The sequence below is a fragment of the Pongo pygmaeus genome, chromosome 7 (genome assembly GCF_028885625.2).
Source record: "Pongo pygmaeus isolate AG05252 chromosome 7, NHGRI_mPonPyg2-v2.0_pri, whole genome shotgun sequence".
In the NCBI taxonomy this organism is placed as follows: Eukaryota; Metazoa; Chordata; class Mammalia; order Primates; family Hominidae; genus Pongo; species Pongo pygmaeus.
In genome coordinates this window covers 7,654,774-7,669,937 of record NC_072380.2, presented here as the reverse complement: position 1 = coordinate 7,669,937, position 15,164 = coordinate 7,654,774, and the positions used below count along the sequence as shown (strand labels likewise).

At 43.5% G+C, this 15,164-nt stretch overlaps 1 pseudogene; it reads left to right on the top strand.

The window, feature by feature from the left end:
- The first annotated feature begins 3 nt into the window (after nt 1-3).
- The window catches only part of LOC129042593 (uncharacterized), a 49,220-nt pseudogene continuing 34,059 nt past the window's right edge, over nt 4-15,164 (top strand).

Sequence of the window (15,164 nt, the reverse complement as noted above, 5' to 3'; positions counted from 1 at the left end):
CGCATGCGCGATTTGCTTCCCGCGGCTGACCAAGTCTCCAGGAAGGACCTGAGTTTTCTTTACCCATAGTCAGGGAGGCGCCATCGCCCTGGCTTTGGGGCTGGGGCCTCCGGGGAGGTTCCGGGAGGGGCGTCGGAGAGGCCGCTCTTTTTGCAAGGCTCGAGACGGCGGGCCCTGTGCAGGCCGCCCTATTCCCCGCCCTCAGGGCGTCAGTATCCGGCGCGGATACCCCCGGTGGGCCCAGATGCCCCCGCTGGGCCCGGAGCATCCTCGGCGCTGCCCTCCCAGAGCCCCGCAGAGGCTGAGGTGGCGCGGGAGGGGCCCCGGCTCCGCGAGAAGCGGCGGCAGCGAGGGCTGGAGGACCCGGGCTCCCGGGCTCCGGGTCTCCGGGGCTCCGGGGGGTCTGGCCTGGGTGGGACTGAGCCCATCCAGGAACTGGGACTCCGGGGTTCTGGTGTGGATGGATCCGGGCAGGCTCAGGACCAAGTTCCTCTCCTTCCACCAAGAAGCGCCTAGAGGCCGGCGGGAGCTCCAGGTTCACCTCCTCCTCCTCCAGGTGTTTACTTTTCCTTTATTTCTGTGAGGCCAGAAATTGGCGCCATCCTTCACATCGTTGAATCGGGACCCTAACACTCATTACCTCAGGTTTATTTTTATTTCCATTAACAGTGTTGGTGGCATTATAACTAAGATCATCATTATTGTTATTATTGTCATTCATGATTATTAGCGGGTGTGTTCATCATTTTGTCTCACTATGCTTTTTTTTTTTTTTTTGTGATTGGTTTTGTATGACGTTGAATTGAGCTTCTTTAATCTTGACCAGTGTTGTCAGATTTCTGAGGAGCATTCCGGAGGACGACTCCTGCCTTTCAGCGCAATCACAGAATTTCGTGGGCACAGGAGAGCACCTAGAATATTCCCCTTTCATTGCACAGCAGCTTTGGGAAATAGTGGCTGCCTGGCTCTGAGATGAGGTAGAAAAGACTGGATACTGTTGATATCCAGTGCGAGTGATAGCACCTCCACTGGTGTTTTTATAAAGCTAATAGCACTGTCTCCCACGTAGACTTAGAATAAAATCTGATGGCTCTAAAGGGCCATGGCTGCCCTTCCTGGGATTTCCTGGGAACGTTTAAACCTTCCGTGGTTCCTGGAGTAGGTAGGTTGCCAAGTCTGTGCCTCATATGGTAGCATCAGTCTTTTCTGGGCCAACAAGGGCCCTTAGAATGTTTCCAGAAGCTCAGGCATGCTGTCTCTGTTCCTCCCTTCTGTTCAATGGCAATTCACTGGGTCCCTGGCTGACGTAGAACATCCTGCAGAAGGTTGGGCTTGGGTGACTTCCTGGCCAGCCTTCCCAGGAGTCATCTTTGAAAAACTTGAAGAGACTCACAGAGGCCGTTCACTGGTATTTCATGACTGCAAGTGGGGTTTCTGGATCCTTGAGTTTACTTAGAATATTTGAATGGCTCTGAATGGCCAAGAAACTCTCCCTGGTCTTAGAAGCTGCCAAAAGCTATCACTGGGCCTCTGAAGAGACTTTAAAATTTTTCCAAGTACATTTGGGCATAGGAAACTTTTCCAAGTCTAGCTGAGCCAGATCAGGTCGAGTCCCGAAAAACTGGTGGGTATTGGGGGATCTCATCTTACGAAAGAGCAATTGGTGGCAAAGCTGGGTCTCCAGGACAGCTGTGTGTGTATATGTCTGTAGAACATGCCTTGTAGTCATCTTTGGTAACTGAACACCATTTGTGAATGGATAAACCATATTCACTGCTGTACAATAATGAAAAATCCATATTAACAATGGCAGTAATAAAAATATTGATGGATATTAACAGTAATGATTATCATCATGATATTAGTATTAATGGTTTTAATACTGATAATAATACTAACCCTATGGACTTGGGACATATAAGTTTTCCATAAATGGATAATAGGAATAAATATTTGCCTGTGTAGGGTTATTTCAAGTCCCAAAAAGCAAGGATGAACATCTAGAATGAGAAGAAAAACAATCTGGAGATTGGTATGTGCACACCTGGGGACTCCTGTGTTAACTTCTGGGGTTTCAGACTAAGAGGGAATGTTAATATAACCCTAGTCCTGGAACACCATGCTGACCAACACCTGCCAGGTTCCAGGAGATAAGACAGCTGGCTGATGGGGCAGGGATCCAGAGAAGGCATGGGTCCAGACCCGCATATGTTGCCCAGTGGCAGAGTTCATAACAAGCAATAAGCCCCAGGACAATGTCATTCCCAGCCACCTGGCTGTCATCTGCTTTTTCATGGCCCCTCTCTACTGGTACCTCTAGGCACTGGCATGTCCTCCAGAGGCTGTAGGAGGGCATGATACTCAGTGCTCTCCCACCTGCAGGAGGCAAGAAAGATGGAAACAGCTAAATACCATGGCTCCTGGATTTTTTTTGTTGGGCATAGCATATTTTGCATTTGCTTTAATAATGGTGGAACCCAGTCAGTGGCTTGCAATACAGATCTAGATGACTCTGGACACCTGTAGAGATTTTGACAATTTCCAGAAGGTTACAAGTCCTTGGAGGACGTTTTCATGAGTTCTTTGACTGAAAAGGTGGTTCAAAGAGCTTCTATACTGACTTAGAAAATGTGGTAGAGGCCAGGTGCGGTGGCTTATGCCTGTAATCCCAGCACTTTGGGAGGCCAAGGCAGGCGGATCATGAGTTCAGGAGTTTGAGACCAGTCTGACTAACATGGTGAAACCCCCTCTACTAAAAATACAAAAATTAGCCGGACGTGGTGACACACACCTGTAATCCCAGCTACTCAGATGGGTGAGGCAGGAGAATCGCTTGAACCTGGGAGTCTGAGGTTGCAGAGAGCCAAGATCGCAACACTGGACTCCAGCCTGAGTGACACAGCGAGACTCTATCTCAAAAAAAATAAAATAATAAAATAAAATAAATAAGTAAATAAATAAATAAATAAAAAGGAAGAAAAAAGAAAATGTTGCAGACACTCTGGTGAACAGGTAGGCCCTCTCCTGCCACTCCAGGTAAAAGTTTCTTGGCCACAAACCTGATTTAGCAATATCCCTTCATCTTAGGTGGGTAACAGAAAGCCATTCATGACCTATCCAAGCATGGAGGGGGGATTTGACTTAGAAAACTTTTAGGTGGACTAGTTGGTGAAAGAAAGTGCATTCTAGGGCTCACAGGCCTATACATAGAGTTGCTATCGTATAAAGCATATGTATGAATTCTTTCTGAGCCCGTGGCAAGATGAGGGTGCACTTCATCAGTCTCCTATGCTGGTATGAATAGGTACTTGCCTGAAAAATAAAAGAATAATTCAGGAAGCCCATTCTTCTACAGGACACCAGGCAGTACAGTAGGAGTCCTGGGGTTGCTGTGGTATTTATGTTTTAAGGTTGTCTTTTAATCATCTTCAGGAAATTCAACAGTCTTCAGGAACATAAAAAAATTATTCAACATTGCATAAAAACTACCACGAATATATCCATGATAAAGAACTGTACCAGTATAATAATAACAGTAATAACAATCATAATGGTGATGATATAAATGTCAGTTTAATGAAGAGAGTAATTAAAAAAGCAGATATTTAAGAACATATTCCTGTAAGCCTGTTACAATATTCCCATACAAGCCCTCATGTTATTGATTAGAAGGAGAAGCTTAGGGCTACATCTTGAAATATGTTCTGTGATGGCAAAGAAGAGTGGCAGTAGGGAGAATAATTCTGAGCCACATGAGAGCATGGGCAAAAGTGGAGATACCTGTGCCATGTGGAAATACATTACAAATGGACTATGGCAAAGGGTCTGGCCAGAGTCTTGCCTGACACAGGTCATACAAAAGCCTTCAGTAGTTCACCCCAAGAAATAGCTGGTCCAGGCTGTAGATGAGAGGCACTGGGCAGACAGATCCACACCTGCCTCCTGAGTCTCAGAAGTCTGATGTGCATTGAATATTAATCCCCTAGCCTACTGAGACTTCACCTCCCAGCTGGTCTTCTACCATCTGATTCTTGAGCCCCATCATGTTAGAGTCATTTCCATACTGGAATTGCCAACAATGTCTGATGGAGGCTTTCACCCTGGGACTTGGTACCAGCAATGGATGAAATACCAGAAGGGAGGTTCCAGGGCTTCCATAGAAGACACATTCTAAAGTTACTCAGGTGATCAAATGGTCGTCTCAGAGATTTTCAGTAGAACTGCAGCATTTTGTGAATACCTGAGTGAATGCAGAAAATATCCAGAGGCACGGGCATTCTAGGAAGCTCCGTGTGTAAATCAAATACAAGGAATATCTACTTCTGGGCTCAAAAGCTAACTTAGAGGAAAAAAAAATGTGAGATGCTGGCAGAAGGCAAATAACTCCACTTCAGTCCCCAAGATAAAAATGGTTCTGTAACCTCTGAGTTTATTTAGAAAAATTTTGGAGCCTTAGGAAGACCGAGTATATCATTCCTGATGTTTCCAGGACAGATTGGACTTCTTAGGCCTTTGGGAATATTCTAAGTCCTCTCAGGTTTCCATGGAAGACTGTAACTCTACTCCTAGAGCACACACCACACCCGAGCAAGCTCAGTGTTTTCTAAATATTCCAAGGAAGCCCATCCAGGGTATGCCTGTATTGGTGAGTTTCACCTTGGACTGGCAGGAGAAGACTGAGAATGATACATCCAGAGTTCACTCGGTAAAGGTAGGGGAGCCAAGAAGTCCACATCTGGAGAGCACCTGAAACACCAGATGGCAGAAGGACAGTAAGGAGGTAAAGTCAGCTGTGGAGTTGGAGTTTCATGTTTACTGCATGTAGGATTCTGAGTTCCAGGACTGATGGACTGGTGGGGATCAGAGACGTGTCTGCTTTGCAGGGAGCCAGGCCAAACCAGCCATCTGGTTGCACTACTGAAAGCTTTTGTGTGCCCAGTGGTAGGCAGGAGACAAACCAGAGTCCCTTCACCTCTGGCTGGTAGTTCTTGATGAGAGAGGTTTGCACTCAAGTGTTCATATTAGCCCATGGTCTCCTGCGGCTTGCTTTTCTTTCACCTCCTGTTTTTGATGTTTCCCATCATGGAACACATTTCATACAGAAATTCTTTGACTCTGACTCCAAATTACACAAGGAGGACCCAATTTGTGAAGTTTTCATATATTTAGGAGAATCTCCACATTAATTTTTGTATCCTTATGTTCATATTATCACTAGTATTAAAATTCATACTATTTAGGTCATTATGTTCGTTATCATTATTAATTATTTTTCATTTATCATTTCTTTTTATTGGTTAATTTTTGTGGCAGCTGTTATATAACAATCCCTAGAGTTTCCCTATTCATGAAAGATGTCCAAGTTAATGGAGATAACTAGGAGTGTTACTTTACAGGTATGTAAATACAGATAATCTTGGCTGAACTGTGGCTATATTGTCTGGTGTCCCTTTGAGGGTGAAGCCTCTTGTATTATTCTAAGTGACCTCTGGAGACAGCAACTGTCTCATAATTGCAGGGACGACTTGAGAAGGCATCCTGAGCCTACGCAGAAATACAGAAGCACTTCCATGATCTAAACAACCTATGTGAATGCCTGAAAGCCAAAGCAAGATCCTCTTATTACAAGCTGTCCAACAAAAAAGTTTTCCAAGTAACACTGGAGGTCCATCAGTCACTCTTCCTGGTCTGGAAATGCCAGAAATGTCCTCCTTGGTCCTTCTGAGAGTCAAGATCTTTTCAAAATCACCTCAGGAGCCACAGAACCACTCCATCCTACCTGATATTGCAGGATGACTCTTCTTTTGACCAGAGTCTCACAAATATATTCATTGATAGTTTTGATTCCTGGGAGCCGCCATTGCTTGCAAAAGATGTGCCAGAGACTAGACATTTTCTGTCTCCTTACTTGTCCGGGGAAGACTGAAGTTTTACTGAAACACAGAGATGGGAATCTGACCCTCTGAGCAGCCTCAGGATTTTCTAAGTCTTCCAAGCAGAGTGGAAATACCGGTAAGGACCCATAGCACCCCCTGATGGTCTGGAATCCCATAGGATGATGCTTTCAAAGAACTCTAGGTAGAGATACATTTTCTGAGATATTCCAAGGAGGAGGGACACAACTGGACCAGATGTTAGAAGGACAGCTGAGCATTAAATTGCCTATGTAGTGTTTGCAGCTTAGTGTCCCATGCAGAAGGGGAATCTGGGCCCTGGTGTTAGAATTCAGTGTAATTCTGGGTTCCTGCTTTCCTTCCAGGAAATCCCACTTCCAACTGGATGTCTGGATGAACTACTGAAAGCCACTGAGTGTCCTGCAGCAGGTGAGCTGTGGCCAGAGCCCAAAGATGAAGGGGGATCCCTCAGTCTGTGACTGTGAAGAGGAAGCCTGAGGTGTAGCAGGATCAGGTCCCAGAAGTATGGAAAAAATGAGGTAGGGAGGGAGGGGTCCTCAGGATAAGACTGAGGTCTACAGAATTCCAGGGTCAAAGGGATGATGCGGTGTCCTTGTGCTGTCCTTGATGTTCCAAGAGGGGAGAGAATCCATTTCCTGAGTAAAAGCTTCACATGGGGTGAGGAGGGGAGAAGTGAACAGAGAGGAAGCAGGGAAGGCCAAGACAGAGACCAGCCTTACAGCAATTTTAACCAGAAATGGACACAGACCCTGGACCCCATCACAGGGGTTCAGGCCTAGAACCATCTCCAGGTGATGCATAGCTCCCTTGTCAGGTTAGTGGGTGCAGGGATTGTGACTTCTGCAGGGATGTGGAAGGCTGGGCAATGGGAGCAGCTTACTGGGCTGGACCAGAAATACTGAACTTCTTTTCCATCAGTGAAATCCTCTTCCGGGTCAGAAAAAAACTGTGAATTCTAGAGAGGCAGGGCATAGGAGGAGGTCAGGGACTGAGCCTTCCTGGTTTGACCCCCACCACCACCACCTGTGTATCTGGGTCTGTCCTCACTTCCACCCAGCGGATCCTGAGTCTCCTCCTTTGAGTCCCTGCGAGTGTGTTATGTGCAGTGGGACCGAGCTGCTTCATCCACTGCACGTTAAATGTTTCCAATACTTTCCAGCCGAAGCTTAGAGTTGTCAGACCACTGACTTTGAATGTTGACCTGGTTCCTTGTGGAACAGAGTAATAGCTATTGAAGATTAAGGTCACTTTCCTGCGTGGATGGTGAAGAGGCAGGCTGTTCAGGCATAACTGCCCTCAGGCCTGGAGGGCTGTGGAGGTCACCGTGGGTGGTGGGTGGATCCGGAACCTCTGTGGCTCTAGACTTTCAAATATTTCATTTTTTCTTTTGTAGTTTTTGTTTGTTGCTTGCTTTTTTACAATGGGAACTGGAATGTAAGATGCCAAACTCAGCCTGTGGGGAACATGGATTTTCACAACAGCAACCACAGAGCATGGTTTCCATTTCTATTCCCTGTTCAGGTGGGAAGCAGAGAAGAAAATCAGGTGCTCAGTTCCAGGGACGTCACAGGACTAGGACATGTGCAGTGAGAGTGGAAGGCAGAGGCATTGCTTTGGGAGAACAAAATTACTGCATGCACACACATATGTATGTATATGGATGTATGTACACAAACATGCATATTTATAGATTCTGTTCTCCCTCTCTCTATATAATTTTCTTTATTTCACACTTGTTATGATTTCTAAACTTAAACACCTTTGAGACAAACGTGAATTGTGAAGGGATTTAAAAATGTCAGTGAAAAATGGAATTAAAAATAAAAATATAAATATAAAGTTTATTTCTCAATATAAGCTCTACTGAGGTCAAGACACTCAATTAAGGGATGATCCCAGCCATTCAGTCCATTGCTAAAGAACTGAGGGTAATGGGAATTGAACCGTGTCAATGCAGTCTTCTATTATTAACTAAAGAAAAATGGGTGCCCTTTACAGTTATTTTAAGACTAGGGAAAAAATGGTCAGAAGAAACCAAATCAGGATTGTAATGTTGATGCCTAATAATTTCCCATGAAAACTCTTGCAAAATTACCCATGTTTGATGAGAGGAAGGAAGAGAAGTGTTGTTGTGGTGCAGAGGGACTCTCTAGTGAAGCTTTACAGGGCGCTTTTCTGCAAAAGTATTTGCTAATTTTCTCTAAGAACTCTCCTAGTAAGCAGATGTTATGGTGCTTTGATTCTACAGAAAGTTAACAAGAAAAATGCCTTGAGCATCCCCAAAACCTCCATGGCTTTTGCTTTTGAGAAGTTTGCTTTTGCTTTGACTGGACCACTTCTACCTCTTGGTAGCCATTGTTTGAATTGTGATTTGTCTTCAGGATCTTATTGATAAAGCCAGTTTCACTCCCTGTTATAATTCTTCAAAGTAATGCTTCAGGATCTTGATTCCACTTTCTCAAAATAATCACTAATAGCTCTGCTTTTGTCCACTGCTGATCTAGGCACAAGGGTATTTGGGACTTATCAAATGTAAAGTTTCTCAACTTTCATGTTATACTCAGTATTGTGTAAGCTGAACCAATTGAGATGTCTGTGGTGTTGGCTATAATATCTCTTGTTAATTGTCAATCCTCCTCAATCAGGGCATAGAAATATTTTTTTTTCTCAAAAATTGATATGGATGTCCCTCCTCTGTTGACTTCATCTTCAACACTGTATTATCACTTCTTAGAATAAGTTATCCATTTGTAAATGACTGATTCTTCCAGTCATTGTTCCCATAGACTCTTCATAAAGAATAATTTATTTCACCATTTTTTGTACCCCAGCTTCACCATGAATTTGATGTTTGTTCTTGCTTCAGCTTTGGCAGAATTCATGTTGCTGTCATAGAGGGGCTCTTTTCAAACTGATGTCTTAAATCTTGTTCAGATATGATAAAACAGGGCCAGGCACAGTGGCTCATGCCTGTAATCCCTGCATTTTGGAAGGTTAGAAAAAATAAAGTTTTTTAAAATTTTATTTTATTTCATTTTAAGTTCTGGGATACATGTGGAAGATATGCAGGTTTGTTACATAGGTAAATGTGTGCCATGGTGGTTTGCTGTACCTATCAACCCATCACCTAGGTATTCAGCCCACATGCATTAGCTATTTATCCTGATGCACTCCCTCCCCACTCACCCCCAGACAGGCTCCAGTGTGTGTTGTTCCCCTCCCTTTGTCTATGTTCTCTCATTGTTCATCTCCCACTTATAAGTGAGAACATGTGTAGTTGGTTTTCTGTTCCTGCATTAGTTTGCTGAGAATAATGGCTTCCAGCTTCATCCATGTCCCTGCAAAAGACATGATCTCATTCCTTTTTATGGATGCATAGTATTCCATGGTGTATATGTATCACAGTTTCTGAATCCAGTCTATCATTGATGGGCATTTGGGTTGATTCCATGTCTTTGCTATTGTGAATAGTGCTGCAATGAACATATACATGAATGTATCTTTATAATACAAGAATTTATATTCCTTTGGGTATATACCCAGTAATGGGATTGCTGGGTCAAATGGTATTTCTGATTCTAGGTCTTTGAAAAATTACCACAGTCTCCCAATGTGGTTGAACTAACTTACATTTGCACCAACAGTGTAAAAGTGTTCCTATTTCCCCACAGTCTCACCAGCATCTGTTGTTTTTTGACTTTTTAATAATCACCATTCTGACTGGCATGAGATGGTATCTCACTGTGGTTTTTGATTTGTATTTCTCTAATGATCAGTAATGTTGGGCTTTTTTTTTTCATGTTTGTTGGCTGCATAAATGTCTTCTTTTGAGAAGTGTCCACTCATGTCCTTTGCTTACCTTTTTAAATTTTTATTTTTTAAGACCGAGTCTTGCTCTGTCACTCAGGATGGAGTTCAGTGGCACAATCTTGGGTCACTGCAACCTCTGCCTCCCAGATTCAGGCGATTCTTCTCTCTCAGGCTCCTGAGTAGTTGGGATTACAGGCGCGCACCACTACATCCGGCTAATTTATTGTATTTTCAGTAGAGACGTGGTTTCAGCAGCTTGGCCAGGCTGATCTTGAACTCCTGGCCTCAAGTTATCTGCCCACTTCACCCTTCCAAACTGCTGGGATTACAGGCATGAGCCACTGCACCCAGCTATTGCCCACTTTTATATGGGGTTGGATTTTTTATAGTTTTGGGTTTTACATTTAAGTCTTTAATCCATTGTCAGTTCATTTTTGTATAAGGTATAAGGAAGGGGTACAGTTTCAGTTTTCTGCATATGTCTAGCCAGTTTTTCAAGCACCATTTATTATTAAATAGAGAATCCTTTCCCCATTGCTTGTTTTCATTAAAAATAAAATGGTTGTGGATATGCAATCTTATTTCTGATATTTCCATTCCATTCCATTGATCTATATGTCTGTTTTGTACCACTGCCATGCTGTTGGGTTACTGTAGCCTTGTAATGTAGTTTGAAGTCAGGTAGCATGATGCCTCTAACTTTGTTATTTTTGCTTAGGATTGTCCTGGGTATATGGGCTCTTTTTTCATTCCATATGAATTTAGAATTAGTTTTTTCCAATTTTGGAAAGAATGTCCATGGTAGTTTATGGGAATAGCATTGAATCTATGAATTACTTTGGGAAGTATGGCGTTTTCATGATATTGATTCTTCCTACCCATGAGCATGGAATGTGTTTCCATTTGTTTGTGTCCTCTCTTATTTCCTTGAGTAGTTGTTTGTAGCTCTCCTTAAAGAATTCCTTCACTTGCCTTGTTAGCTATATTCCTATGTATTTTATACTCTTTGTAGCAATTGTAAATGGGAATTCATTTGTGATTTGGCTCTCTTCTTGTCTACTGTTGGTGTATAAGAATACTTGTGATTTTTGCACACTGGTTTTGTATCTTGAGACTTTACTGAAGTTGCTTATAAGCTTAAGAATCTTTTGGGCTGAGATGATGGGATTTTATAGATATAGGATCATGTCATCTGCAAACAAAGACAGTTCAACTTCTTTTACTATTTGAATATGCATTACTTCTTTCTCATGCCTGATTGCCTTGGCCAGAACTTCCTGTACTATATTGAGTAGGAGTGGTGAGAGAGGGCATACTTGCCTTGAGGCGAATTTCAAACGGAATAATTCCAGCTTTTGCCTATTCAATATGATATTGGCTGTGAGTTTGTCATAAATGTCTCTCATTATTTCGAGGTATGTTCCATCAATAAATAGTTTCATGAGGTTTTTAACATAAAGGAATTTTGAATGTTATCAAACACCTTTTCTGAGTCTACTGAAATAATCATGGGGTTTTTGTCTTTAGTTCTGTTTACGTGCTGAATTACATTTATTGATTTCCATATGTTGAACCAGCCTTTCCCCAAAGGGTTGAAGCTGACTTGATCTTGGTGGATAAGCTTTTTGATATGTTGCTGGATTTGGTTTGCCACTATTATATTGAGAATTTTTGCATCAAACTTTATCAGAAATATTAAACTAAAGTCTAGTAAATACATTGAAAAGAATAACAGACTGATTAAAAGACTAAATAATATGAATCCTAAGTGTTCTCACAACTGATTTATAGAGTAAAAGAATTGTCAAACCAAATGAGCTTGGCCAGAAACTGTATAGTGTCTGACATGTCTGAACTTCCAGATACTCATTGTGAGGTGGAAATGCAGTATCTATATTTGGTGCAAAATTTCATGTTAATGGAAGCTGAGATGTACCGCAGTCTCAGAGGGACAGAATTCTCGTGTATCTCCCTTTGGCCTATGAGGAATGAAGATTTAGGCTCTGAGGGTTTTGTCAAAATTTACAAGCTGTGAGAAATGGGGACATATTTAGGCCATGAGGAAAGGCCTAGAGGTGTAAAGAAACAGCTTCTGACACAGGGCTCATGAAATCAGGATAGTTTCAGAGTCGATGGTGGAGTGAGCAGAGTATGGTCTTTGGAACCATTACATCCCCTTATTTTTTCATAGGCCAGGGATGTGCAACATACTCAGTTTTCCTGAGAGAAAAGAAAAGAGAGAGCAAGGGACTGATGTGTTATCAGTTTCCACCATCTGCAGTGATTCTGAAATATAGGAGGACAGGAGAATTATCTTTAGAATCATGAGCAATCCAGATGCCATGGTTACACACAAGACACTGGAAGTTCTTACTTCTGGGGCGTAGGCACAAGGCATTGATATTTGTTAAAGCTCATTCACTGATTACAAAGAGAGACAAACAAATAATCTGCTGCAAGATATACTCATGATATTTTACTTCAAACACAATTCACTTGTCTGCAGCGCCAAGGGCTCTTGGCTCCCTGACTCTTGACACACTCTCACTGTGTCTTTCCAATTCACTCTTCTGGATGTAAAATACGACATAGGCCTGCTGACTCAGGATAGAAGTGATGCCAGAGGCAGCGACCTCGGCATCATCCATTTTATACCACTGGCCTTCTTGAGCTTTGACATAAGAGAAGTAATGTCCATTGTGACAGCTCCACCCGGCGTGGACCAGCACAGCATAGAGGACATAGACAAGAGGTCCTGGGTTCTGCTGAGACATGTATGGCTGCATGTCAAGGCACTCAGGATATTGCACATTCTTGGCAAGTTTGTTGCCTGTGACATGGGAGAATCTCTTCAATACAAGGATGAAGACCTTGGCAGAAGTGTGTAAAGTTAACGTCTTGGAGGCAGGCGCCTTCTGGAGACAAAGACCACAGTGATAGGCATTCTCTTTATTGAGTTCTTCGGGCTTCACCAACTGTTCCAAAGCTTGCTTCACACTCTGAGCTGCCTGGATATCCAGGGCGATGTCCAGGTAAGGGTCAAAGGTGTCTGAAATGCCCTGGCAGTGGAGACACTTGATTTGAGATCTCCAGTACCCTTCAAATATTTGGTACATGAGGGTGGTGTCCTTAGAGTGATGATCTACCTGCTTGTGCCCGGGAAGGCATGCCTTTTTCATGGCATCCACAGTGAACATCAGAAATTCATGGGCGTCTTCCTGCTTGCCTCAAAGGAAGTCAGCAGCCAATGCCTGTGAAGGCTGGATGACATGGCCAGGACGGTGGAGGGCCCGTGTGATGTGAGCTTGCATAGTACAGAGCATGCAGCACTTGCGACCATGACAAGTTTGAGAGTGCTCCCGGGACAGCATGTAGTTGGCAAGGGGCCGTGTGTATGTCAGGCACTGCAGGGAAGCATTCACGTAGCAGGTATTTCCCATATTCTGGAGCCCAGACCCCACCACAGCAGGTCTCCTGCTACTCAGAGGAAGCTTCTCCCTGGGAGCAAGCTGTCTTGCCACAGGAGCCAAATCATCACAGAGGTCGACACAGGTCTCAGATGAGAGTGGTGACTTCTCCGGGAGAGAAGTCCGCTTGATTTCAGCAAAAGCTGCATCTGGCCGGGAACATGTGAATTTTGAAAAGTGGTTGAACTGCCACTCACCTCCCAAGTAGAGTGAGTCGTCCTCCATGTTGCCTGGAGCAAGGATCACAAGGTTTTTCTGCTGGGACCGCGGGTTGCAGAAAGACGCTATCTCTTCCGAGAGGGTGTTCCAATGAGTAGCTGTCTAGCCGCATCAGCCCTTATATACCTCACCCCCACCAACCTCGAACACCCCACCCACCCATCAGGTTCGCGAAAAACCAATCAAATATCAGCACTCAATTAAGGAAGGAGTCACAGGGTGTGTCCCCTTGCATTGCTGGGAATTCAACAGACACAGCCCACATCACGCTTTCTAGAACACCTGAATCCAATTAGTCCTCAGGATGATAGGCACATATAATACGAGTGTAACCGGGTTAGGACAGTGGCCACACACTTGCCTTATTTTAGGTAAAACAATTTCAGGGAAGAAATCTTTACCTATGAAACCGTGTGTGTGCGCTTGTGTGTGTGTGTCTGTGTGTGTGTGTGTGTGTTTGTGCTGAGATGTGCTTCCAAGTGAGTGCTTTTGGCAGATATCATCCTCCTTTCAGCGATTGAAGGACAAGAAGTCAGAAGTGTGCTTTCTGTCTGGAGAATAGTCAATGAATTATAGTAATTAGCACAGCGTATTTTTTTCCTGAATAAAAAAGGAGAGATCCGTGGAATCAAACAGACCTTCCAGCGATAACCTTTCCATGCTCAGCCTATTGATTGTGTATCCGAGTGAAATTACCTGCCAGTAGGGAACAAGACAAGTCTTTGCATGAAATGCTCTTATGGAAGTTAGATTCCCAAAGAATAAAGCATCAAGTGGTAGAAACATGCACTGAAGTTTGAAGAGATACTCAGTGCACAAAGTAGAATGTGAAAGACTTTTGGGACATCATGCAATCACCGAGAGACTAATTGATGACATTCCCCAAATTTATGTTTACCGGAAAAGAAAAATAGTAATGACATGGTACAGTCAGTGGTTTCAGACGTCCGACGGCAGTTTAAGAAAACATGAAACAAAAAACTTGAGACATCAGAAGTATCCCAACTAAAACCTTTGGTTTATGAGAGAAATGATGAAAATAGAAGCAACATATCTCCCAGTATGGGTGATAATATTTTCATACCTATGTGCTAATGGATCAACATTGGATAGAGATGAAATAAAAAGTTCTCAATTTGACCAAAGCAAAGAAGGAAAATTATACCGTAGAAAATCCTGGGTGATGGGAGTGAGGCCCTGTCTCAAGAAGAAACCGTCGGAGAGGTTTAAAAGCAGGGAGTGAATCAGAGGATTGTATAACATTGTTAATGCTGGCCCTTGTTTCAGTGGCAAAAGGCCCAAATAGGCCGTGTGTCTCATGGATTCTCGCATCAATTGTTCAGGATCTGAGATATTGCCTCCATTTCCAGTTAGGCATTGTATGGTGGAATTGCAGTTAGCACATCTGGTGCAAAAATTTTAATGCTGACGAACGTGGACATGTTCCCTGAGCTAAGAGAGTCGGAATGTAGGTGTGTCTTCAGGCTCTCTGGCTTACCAGGAATGGAGATCCTGGCTCTAGGGGTTTTCCCAAAGTGTCTTAGACAGTAAGCAGCAGGGCAGAATTGAGGCCCGGCGCCAAGCCCTCGAGGTGTAAAGAAACAGCCCTGGCCTCGAGGCCCATGAAATTAGGATGATTTTAAGGAGGATGGTGGAATGAGAGGACTATGACCTTTGGCCCCATTTCTTTCCCTTGTCTTTTCATGGGCCAGGTGTGCTCAATCAGAAGGCTTCCTGTGCCTGATGTCAAGTG